At 36.1% G+C, this 11,093-nt stretch overlaps 2 non-coding genes and 2 pseudogenes across 2 annotated transcripts; 3 read left to right on the top strand and 1 right to left on the bottom strand.

Moving 5' to 3' along the window:
- Positions 1-7,363: 7,363 nt before the first annotated feature.
- Positions 7,364-8,060, top strand: LOC102883874 (annotated as a pseudogene).
- Positions 7,671-7,789, bottom strand: LOC112473467. The gene has a single exon (XR_003044022.1). It is a non-coding gene; the product is annotated as a 5S ribosomal RNA (ribosomal RNA).
- A 459-nt stretch (positions 8,061-8,519) lies between the features above and the next one.
- On the top strand, positions 8,520-8,637 carry LOC112473292 (annotated as a pseudogene).
- Positions 8,638-9,874: 1,237 nt separating this feature from the next.
- LOC112473335 lies at positions 9,875-9,993 on the top strand. Its single transcript, XR_003043988.1, has one exon. It is a non-coding gene; the product is annotated as a 5S ribosomal RNA (ribosomal RNA).
- The last annotated feature ends 1,100 nt before the right edge of the window (positions 9,994-11,093 follow it).

Below are 11,093 nucleotides of genomic sequence, written 5' to 3'. Positions count from 1 at the left end.
TTCAGTCCTTAAATTTCTGCAGTTTATCCAAAAAGGTGACTTCCTCTCTGAAAGAGCACTTATAAGTCACTAATAAACTGCATATGCTACCAATTATCTCTCCTTCACTAATTTTATTTGAACTCTGCAGGATTTAGAAATGCTGTCCTCCAGACTCTCCCTCTTGCCTTTCGTGAGGCTGTTATTTTTATTTATTTCTTGTCTCATTTGCTAACTTATTTTTTCTTCCTTCCATTTTCTTTCTTTTTTTTAATAGCTTTTAAAAGGGCTCAAAAAAAAATCCTGGCTTTCTTGATCTATAGTTTATTAATATATAATTCATCTGTTTAAAGTGTACAGTTCAATGGTTTTTAGTATACTTACAGAGTTGGCAACCACAGTCAATTTTAGAATATTTTCATCTCCCCCAAAATAAACACCTGTCTAATAAAAAGTAAATCCAGACTTAGTAAAGAGAGACTTTATTTGAAAGGATTATTACATGGGAAGAAAGAGACTATTGCAATCAGGGGAGGGGGGTCAATTGTAATGAAGAGAACACTGTGCCTCTAAGATCTGCAGTGTCCCAAAAGCTGAACCAAAAGGAGTTTTCTTTTATAGAGAGGAGTAAACAAAGGTAGAAAGAACCAGGTGGAGGGAGTGGATGAAAGGGTGGCATGATAGCAAAGCAGATCAGAGAATGTTTTTCCCTGAAGCTGGCCTGGCCTTCGGAGCTGTTGTGTGCTGGCTCAGGCTGAGTGGGTCAAAGATCAGGGAGGAGCCTGGAGAAAGGAGAGAATCTTATACAAAGTTTGGTTAACAAGCATTTTGTTCTGAGCGATCAGTGGGAACAAGCAGTTCAACGATCATTTTATGAGGCAAAAAATAAAAATGCGGAAGGTCTGTGTCTGTCTTTGTCGTAAGTAAACAAGAAGGGCATCCATGAGTAATAATAGGGAGAAGGTGCTTCTTTGCAGTAAGCTATTTTCCAGAACATAAAAGGGTAGGCAGATTCCTTGAAACTTCGGTATTTTACAGGAGCACAGGGTTCAAGTAAAATTCAACATTGTCACCCCGTATCCATTAGCTGCCACCCCCCATTCCTCCCTTCTACCAGTCTCTGGCAATAACTAGTCTATTTTCTGTCTATGGACTTGTGTACTCTGGACACTTCATAGAAGTAGAATCATGCAGTTGTGGCCTTTTGTGTCTGGCTTCTTTTACATAGTATGTTTTCAAGGCTGACTCATGTCGTAGTACATATCAGTATTTCATTCCTTCTAATGGCTGAATAAAATTCTATTGTATAGGTATGCTACTTGCTGTTTGTCTGTTCATCAGCTGATAGACATTTGAGTTGTTTCCATTTGGGTGATGGCTGAATAAAATTCTATTGTATAGGTATGCTACATGCTGTTTGTCTGTTCATCAGTTGATGGACATTTGGGTTGTTTCCATTTGGGGGCTATTATGAATAATTCTGCTATGAATATTCACGCTATTTCCTTTTCCCTTTTTTTCTTTTTTGCGCTGTTTTCTTAATGTAGGTATTTCATGTGGCTTGTCTTCAGACCTCTGCTCTGGTTCTAGTCACTTTCTCTCTTTCCTTTTCCTCTTCTCTTCTGGCATCCTGTTTGCTATGACTCTAAAATCAGTATCTCTGGTCCTGAAATGAGGAGATATTAAAAATATTTAAAACCAGTAGCACAGACATCAACTCATCAGAACGGATGCTGCTCTTGATCACACTTAAAGCAGAGTGCTCTTGGTCCCTGCTGTGCTGGGCATTCCCAGGGGTCCTCAAGTAGCTGCTGAATCCCATGAATCTAGGAGGAGCAGTAATAGTTTACCACTATGTCAGCCTTGGGCTTGGAGCTCTCTCCTAAAGGCCAGGCTCTCTCTTATCTCCCACTGCTTACAGCCTCCGTGGATATCTCACCCTCATCCTGACTCAACACCTGTATACTAAATTTAACACCTTTCTTCAGAAATTAGACCCCTCATGACTTTCTTACTTCCGTCAGTGGTAACATCGTCTCTTAACCACCAGGCTCCAATCTTGAAATTGTCTTTAACTCCTCTTTCTCCCTCACCTCCCAAAGCAAACAAAATCCTAAGGCCTGCCTGTCCTTCCCCATAATTATTCTCCTGATGTTCCCATTCCTGTAGCCATCTCTCCAGTTCAGTTCTCACTCCTTGATGCCTGAGTTGTTACTGTACTTTCCCAGCTGCTCTCTGCATCTCTAACCTCTTCCCTAATTCATCCTTCATGCACCGTTAAACTTTCTAAAATGTTACTTGTTGTCCCCCCTCAGCAAAAAAAAAAAAAGCCTTCTGTGGCTTTATCTTTATTTACTTAATATAGCAGAAATTTGTTAGGTTTTGGCATCTGGATTTTGCCTGGCACCTACAATTTAATACATATAGGTTATTATTTTTAATTTCTGCTATACCTTTACATTAACCTCCTACTACTCCAGTTTGCCTGATAGAATTTGTCTCAAAGATATGCCATGAACATCATCCCCTCCGACATCTCTTGTATTATTGTTTCTTTCTGTGTATGTTTGTTCTCCTCTGCTAAATTCTTATAGACTTAGATTTCTTTGAAATCTATGCAGCACCTAGCACAGTTTAATATTCAAAAGACATTCAGTTTAGAATTATGGCTTGAAATCAACAAATTATGTAATATTCAATCAGTAAGGGACCCTAGCAGTGCAATGTTTTTTCAAGATCAGTTATCACCTCAGGGATCATCTGATTAGATGTTTTTCAGGTGAAGAAACTAAGGCTCAAAGAGATGGGGTAAATAAATGGAAACTTGATTCAATGTGAATCATTTGAGAAAATGAATTAGCAAAGATTAAATTATGAAATAGTTAACAACGTTTTTAAGAAATTCAACTTTATTATTTCCTGTCGTGTATAGTTTCTCTGATCAAAAAAGTTTTCCTAGTAGACATTAGGCTTTATCTTCCTGTGATAAACGGATAAGTGGAATTGAAAATGCAAACTAGTTACATATCAGCCATAATTAGCACAAATCCTTCTGTTAAAAAGGGCTTAAGTTTTTAATGTCCTCAGTGTCATCTATAGGGAGAAATGGTGGCAGTAATGACTTTCTCCTGTATCTTGCAAATATGCCTATTCTTTGAGAGTTTAACAAATTTAACATATAATATGAATATTTACAATGTCGCCTAAACCCATGGAAATAATGACTTGCTTGAGTTTAAGCAGAGATATTAGCAAACTAAAGAAAATAAGAATCCATGATCAAGATAACAGCAAAACTCTATCGCTCTTCAAACTGAATTATAATAAACAGTCCATTTATCCAGAAGATAGAGGAGGGTTCCTATTAATTTAGTATTTGGTTAACTACATATATAATCTGATTAGAATAGATTATGCACAATCCATTAGAATAGGAGAAACCCATTTTACACTAAACATCTGCTGAACAGAACGTTTATTCATGGCTCTGCCTCCAGATTGGGGTGATATTTTTAAGCCAATGACTTTCTTTCTCTTAGTTAGTTCTTCACCTCCCTCTTAGATCTTAGTTTTTTCATCTGTAAATGAAAAGATGAGAGTAGATGATATCTAAGGTTCCTTCTGTTTCTGTCATTCTGTGAGTCTATGAAGCTAATCTTTGATACTTTAGAAAACCCTTTGGGGATCTTCTAGCACTTCAGAAAAATCATTTTGAACACCATTCAAATAAATATTAACAAGTATTTATCGAGTGCCTATAAAGTGCTAGCCCCAGTGCTAGGAGACGGAGATCCAAAGACGGGAAGACATGGTCCCTGCTGTCAGGTTTCTGCTTTTAGACTAATATGGGAGCTGGATATGTGCCTCCACAATTACAATTTAATAGGATAACAGCCATAAAAGGCAGCAAATATAATAAGCAATGAGAGCACATAAAATAAAGTGCTCTCATTTATATAAGGGAGTCAGGGGACAATTCAGAGGACTTGAGCTGTGGCTTAAAGAATGAATAGGCATTTGCTGAGAAGAACAAGGTAGCTGGGGGTTAGGATCTTAAGCAGAGGAAAAATCTTGGTAAAGACATGAGGACTTCTGAACCCTCACGGCTATTTGTCACGGCAAAGAGCCTATTGAGGCCAAAGTATAAGATGTTTGGAGACAGAAAGGGTAAAGGTGAGACTGGGCAGGAAATAGTTGCTCAATCACGGCACATCCTGGAAGTCATGCTAAGAGGCCTGGACTTTATCCTGAAGGTTATCAGGTACTACTTAAGGATTTTAACCAAAAGGGGGAGAGGAACTAATTTGCATTTTAGAAAGGGAATCGATTTGAGGGAATGTAAATGATAGTTTGGAAGGGGCTGAGACTAGAAGCCAGATCAGAAGCTACTGCAGTAGTCCCAGCAAGATAAGATGACCATCTGAACTAAAGCAGTACATGTACATAGAAGGAAGAGGTCTGATGGGAGAGCTCTACAGGAGGGAAAATCAATAGGGCTTGGTGATTACATGTAAAAAATGAGGGAAAAAGAGGAGTCTAAATATTATAATTTTCTTCATGTTAAGAGTACAGATGTAGAAACCATATAAGATTGGATTAAATATTTACTAATCCTATGCTATTCCCTGGACAATACTTTAAAACAGAAATTCCTGATGTTAGTTTATTTATTTATAATTGATTTCTTTCTTTATGGAAGTAGCAAAGTATATGTAGAAAAGCATTGTTAATTTACTTTTCAGTTGTTTGGTTTCAGATAATATAAAATCCATGAGTTCATAATGATGTTAAACAAACAAAAAACTCTTTGAAAATCCCCTTTGGAAAATACTAGAGAACCAACTTATTATTTTGAAAACTGAAAATAAAGAGAAATAACTAAGCATTGATTCTACCTTGTCTGTTTGAATTGTACTTCAAGGTAAGGGGGAGAAAGCTTTTATTTATAGAATAATTTTATCTCATAAGCAAAGAAGAAAAAATGATAGAGTTAGGATATCACCATTTTGAAGACTCTAGTGAAATAATGATCTAAGTAATGATCATTAATGCCTGCTAAAACTATTAGGTGAAAACTAATGGTGAACTGTATAATTGTTATATCAGACTAACACCTAAACCCACTCATTAATCTTTTTTTAGTGGGGGAGGGAAGACAGTTTATTCCTTCTCTTGTTTATTGAAAGTAGATTCAAGAAAATAGGTTTTTCCATCTGACCCATTAATCTTAATCTCACAAAAAGAGAGAGGATTGACATTATGTGTCTGGAGTGTATTGTAATAGGAAGTACTCTTATGAAGTATTCTTGACAAAAAACAACAACGAAATAATTAATTCTGAATTTTATCAAATGTCGAGATCTAACTACCAGTTCGTAGGAAATATAAGGGTCAGAGAAATATATTAAACAATACATAAGAATGCCATTAGCAAAATTGAGAGGTAGAAAATTCTACAGGACAAACAACCCAGTTTCTCCAACAAACAAATTGCCATGGGGGTTGGGGGAGAGGAAAGATGACAACAAAGAGGAAAATCACTGAATTAAAAAGGACTTTAAAAGCCTACTTCATAATTCTGCATTACATCTTAGAAAGTTGCAAAGGGAGTAGATCTTAGAAGTTCTCATCACAAGACAAGAAAGAAATTCTGTAACTATGTATGGTGGATGTTAACTAGACTTATTATGATGATCATTTTGCAATATATGCAAATATCAAATCATTATGTTGTACGCCTGAAACTAATATCATATTGTATGTCAATTATACTTCAATTTAAAAAAAAAGCCTACAAAAAAAGAAGAAAATGAAAAAGCCATTCAACCAATTACAATATATGTATCTGATTAGAACACACATTGTAAACCAAAAAGGTTTATGAGACCATCAGGGAAATTTGAACATTGATTAGTTATCTGCTGACATCGAGGCATTATTATTACATTTGAAGGTATGATAGTGTCATTGTGGTTATGCTTTAAAAATAATCCTTATATTTAAGAGATACATACTGAAGTATTTACAGATGAAATGATATCACATCTAGAATATGATTAGAAATAGTCCTGAGGGAAGTGGATGGGAGATAGATGAAACGAGATTGGCCATGTATTAGTCATCATTAAAGCAAGGCGATAGATACATAGGGATTCATTATATTATTCTCAGTTGAACTTTCCCATAATAAAAAATACTAAGGTTGTTTTGAGGATGAAATGTGTTTATACGTGTAAAGAGTCATGTCAGAATGGTTGACACACCAGTGGTGGCAAGAAATGTACGTGACCCTTTTCCTTTTCTCTCATTTGAACCAGTCAAGAACTGGTATTCAAGAAGACTCTCAAACTCACTCTGTTGCTCAAAAGAGGATTCCACCCACTTCTTTTCAACTTTCCAGTTGGAACCAAGACCAGATCTTTACAACAAGACACTCTCAGTGAAAACAGTGTTTAGCAGCTGTGCGCATCTAAGCAAAAACCATTTCATTTGTGGAATCTGGACCTTTTCCCAGGAAACGATGTTTCCATTTCACAATGTAACAGAACAGGAAGAGTGTCAGCTCTTGTTCAGATATAGATTCTTTGTGCTCCACTCAGATTTCCACATTTCCATTGTGCTCTGGGTGTGAGAGTCCAGCTGTGTGTTGGTGGAGTGACTCATTTTTCCACCAAGACACATATTTCTATGAATCCCAGGGGCCTCTGTTTGGTGTGAACGAGTAGTCAGCACGGACTTGGTTCCTGGATCCATTACATGACTTCAGAGAGATAATTTAAAGTTTTTCCATGAGCTAAATTGAAAGAGGCACTTCAGCTATTCAAATAATTCATGCTCCAAAACCTTTAACGTGTATAAGTGGTTAGCTCTTACTACAAGGGAATATAAAGGAAAAAAGAAGCATAATCTATGTTCTTTCAGTGTTTAATTAATCCCATTGAGGAAATTAATATACAAGAAGTAGAAAGACTCCCAAATAATAGATGATATCCAGTACAAATGTATATAAAATGTATTCATCAATGTTTAGGAGCACTAGAATAATAGAGTGATCAAATGGGAAGAAGCTCTCTAGAAAAAAGTTCATTTATAAAATTTTAAATTATTTAAAATTATTTAAAGCTTTTTTTCCTGAACTGTTTGAGAGTAAATGGACAACCTGAAGTCTTGTCACTCCCAAATACATTAGTATGTGTTTTCTACAAACAAGGACGTTCTGATATATAACCACAGTACGACCATCAAAATCAGGAAATTAATGGTGTCTGGCTCTCGCTCTCACAAACATTGCAGTACATTGAGATCCACAGAGACAGGGCCAGGGCAAGCATGAGCCGGACGGGCACTGGGTGACTCTGTGCTCACTGAGGAAAAGTAATTAAACATGGGCAAAGGAGGTCCTAAAAAGCCAAGAGACAAAATGTCATCATATGCATTCTTTGCGCAAACTTGCTAGGAGGAACACAAGAAGAAGCATCCAGATGCTTCAGTCAACTTCTCAGAGTTTTCTGAGAAGTACTCAGAGAGGTAGAAGACCATGTCTGCTAGAGGGTAAGGAAATGAAAACATGGCAAAGGTGGACAAGGCCTGCTATGAAGGAGAAATAAAAACTTGTATCTCTCCTAAAGAAACAAAAAGAAGTTCAAGAATCCCAGTGCACCCAAGAGGCTTCCTTCGGCTTTTTTTTTTCATGCCTACAGCACCCGGTCTTCCTAGGTGGTCTCCCATCCAAGTACTAACCAGGCCCGACCCTGCTTAGCTTCCAAGGTCAGATGGGATTGGGCTTGTTCAGGGTGGCATGGCTATAGACTCCTTTGTCCTTTTTCTTGTTTTGTTCTGAATATCGCCCCAAAATCAAAGGAGAGCATCTGGCCTATCCATTGGTGATGTTGCAAAGATGCTGGGAGAGATGTGGAATAACACCGCTGCAGATGACAAGCAGCCTGTGAAAAGAAGGCTGCTAAGCTGAAGGAAAAATACGAAAAGGATGTCGCCGTATAATGAGTAAAGGAAAGCCTGACGTGGTAAAAAATGGCATTGTCAAGGCTGAGAAAAACAAGAAGGAGGAGGAGGATGAATGAGTCACCTGGAGCAGTTTTCTCTTGCCTATAATGCATTTAAGCCCCCTGTGCATCACTCACTCCTTTTAAAAAAAGAAAATTGAAATGTAAGGCTGTGTAAGATTTGTTTTTAAACTGTACAGTGTCTTTTTTTGTATAGTTAACACACTACCGAATGTGTCTTTAGATAGCCCTGTCCTGGTGGTATTTCAGTAGCCACTAACCTTGCCGGGTACAGTACTGGGGTTGTAAATTGGCATGGAAACTTAAAGCAGTTTCTTGTTGGTGCACAGCACAAATTAGTTATACATGGGGATGGTAGTTTTTCATCTTCAGTAGTCTCTGATGCAGCTTATACAAAATAATTGTTATTCTGTTACTAAATACCACTCTGTAATTACAAAAAAAAAAAATTGCAGCTGTTTTGTTGATATTCTGAATGCTTCTAAGTAAATAATTTTTTAATTAAAAAAATCAGGAGTCTACAGTCATGCCATCTTGAACAAGCCTGATCCCATCTTATCTCAGAAGATAAGCAGGGTCGGGCCTGGTTAGTACTTGGATGGGAGACACCTAGGAAGACCAGGTGCTGTAGGCATAAAAAATTTAAAAAAAATAAAAAATAAAGGGATTGTAAGCTGACAAGGTCCTTGCAATCTGTGAGGTCAACCAAGGTTTGCCTCACCTAAATCAATCAATCAATTAATCAGGAAATTAATATTAATACATACCACCATCTGGTTCTCAGCAGCCTATCAAATTTCATCATTTGTCTCAATCATCTCCTTATTGCTAAATGATCCAATCTGACATCACTCCTTGAATTTAGTTGTTGCATCTCTTTTCGTCTCCTTCAATCAGAAGAATACTTCTTCGTTCTTTCCTTTCTTAACTCTGACATTTTTGAAGATTACAGGACGGTTATTATGTAGAATGTTGCTCAGACTGGGCTTGTCTGATGTTTCCTTGTGATTAGATTTAGGATGCTTATCTTTGGTAGGAATGGCACAAAAGGGATGCCGTGTTCTTCTCATTGTATCCTATCAGGTAGTACAAGATTTTGGTTTGCCATTGCTAGTGATGTTACTCTTGATCAGTTGGTTAAGATAGCATCTTTTGTACTTTTCCAGGGTAAGCACTCTTTTCCTCTGTGTCATCCATAACTATTTTGTAAGGTGGCATTTTTGAGACTAAGTAAACATTTCGTATTCCAATTCTTTGAATAGCACAAACTACCACAACTTACCCAATATGAAATAAATAGTTTGGATAGCTCTATAACTGTTAAATACATTTAATTTTTACTTTAAAAGTCTCAAAAAAGAAAATCTCCAGGTCCAGTTGGTTTTAGTGGAAAATTCTACCAAATATTTAAGGAAGAATTAACACCTTTCCCAGTCCATTTTATGAGACCAGTATTACCGTGATATTAAAACCAGACAGACAGCACAAAAAAAGAAAACCACAGACCAATATCCTTCATGAAAATACATCCCAAAATCCTTAACAAAATATTTAGCGAATAGGATTCAGAAATATGTAAAAAAGAATTATATACATGGGCAAGTGGAGTTTATTCTAAGGTTGTAAGGCTGATTCAGTATTCAAAATATGATCAATGTAATTCACCATATTAACAAGAAGGAAAAACATAGATCATATCAATAGATACAGAAAGTGCATTTGACAAAATTCAACAACTATTTATGATAAAAACTCTCAGAAAACTAGGAATAGGAGGAAATTTCCTCAACTTGATAAAGAATATCTACCAAAAAATCCTACAAATAACATATTTCTTCCTGAGGCTGGAAACAAGTTAAAGATGTCTGCTCTCCTACAGCCATACCACCCTCAACATGCCTGATCTTGTCTGATCTCGGAAGCTAAGCAGGGTCGGGCCAGGTTAGTACTTGGATGGGAGACCAACTAGGAAGACCAGGTGCTGTAGGCTTAAAAAAAAAAAAAGATGTCTGCCCTTATCACTCTTACTCATCATAGTACTACATACCGGGTGCTGTAGGCTTAAAAAAAAAAAAAGATGTCTGCTCTTATCACTCTTATTCAACATAGTACTGGAAGAGCTAGCCCACACAGTAAAGCAAGAAAAGGGAATAAAAAACATAGATAGGAAAATAGAAAAAAAGTTTTGCCTTTGTGCAGATGGCATGATGGTCTATGTAGAAAATCCTAAGGAATATATTTTTAAAAAAGCTCCTAGAATGAACACATGAGTTCGGCAAAGTTACAGGATATAGAACACACAAAAATTCAATTGTATTTCTATATAGTTGTAGTGAATACATGGAAACTGGAATTAAAAATACAATACTATACAATACTATACAATACAATACATATGAATTTAATGAAATATGTAAAATGGTCAGTTTTATTTATAATTTTTAAAATAAAATCACCCCATGTGTTAAAATTTTTATAAATTTTTATTAATATTTATAAGTTTACATAGTATTTGGCCTCATAGATCTTCTGTATCTGTGGTTAAAACCAGTTCTCATTCTCATTATCTGTAGTCTTTCTCTTACTTTACCAGAAGTTTTCCTATTTTTATTGATATTCAAAAAGAACTAGCTCTTATATTTGTTATCCTTTAAATCATTTTGACTTTATTCTTTCTGCCTTTTTGGGGTTTATTTTGTCGTGTTTTTAAAACCTGTTATGTTTATTTACTTTATTTATTTATTGATAAACATTTAAAGTTATGATTATTTTTCTCATTCCCTGAATGCGACTTTAGTGATATCCCATAAAATCTGGTATGTAGTGTTGTCATTATTAGAAGATTGATCTTCAACTCAGTCTTGAAAGAAACAATTTGCAGAGAGGCAGTAGAATTACTTTCAGTGGATAAAGCAGGCAGAGAACAGACCAGGTTCACGGTGAACAGACGAACACCTATTTATCCTTTAAGACTCAACTCAAATTTCATCTCTTCTGTAATAGTTTCAAAGTATAGCTAATGATGCCTTTATCAGTGCATCCACAGTACTATCTATATACTGTTAACAAAAATCCTTATTGTATTACAGA

Source organism: Pteropus alecto, unplaced genomic scaffold (assembly GCF_000325575.1).
Source record: "Pteropus alecto unplaced genomic scaffold, ASM32557v1 scaffold98, whole genome shotgun sequence".
Classification (NCBI taxonomy): domain Eukaryota; kingdom Metazoa; phylum Chordata; class Mammalia; order Chiroptera; family Pteropodidae; genus Pteropus; species Pteropus alecto.
The sequence above is the reverse complement of the archived record's forward strand: the minus strand, read 5'-3'. Positions and strand labels throughout refer to the sequence as shown.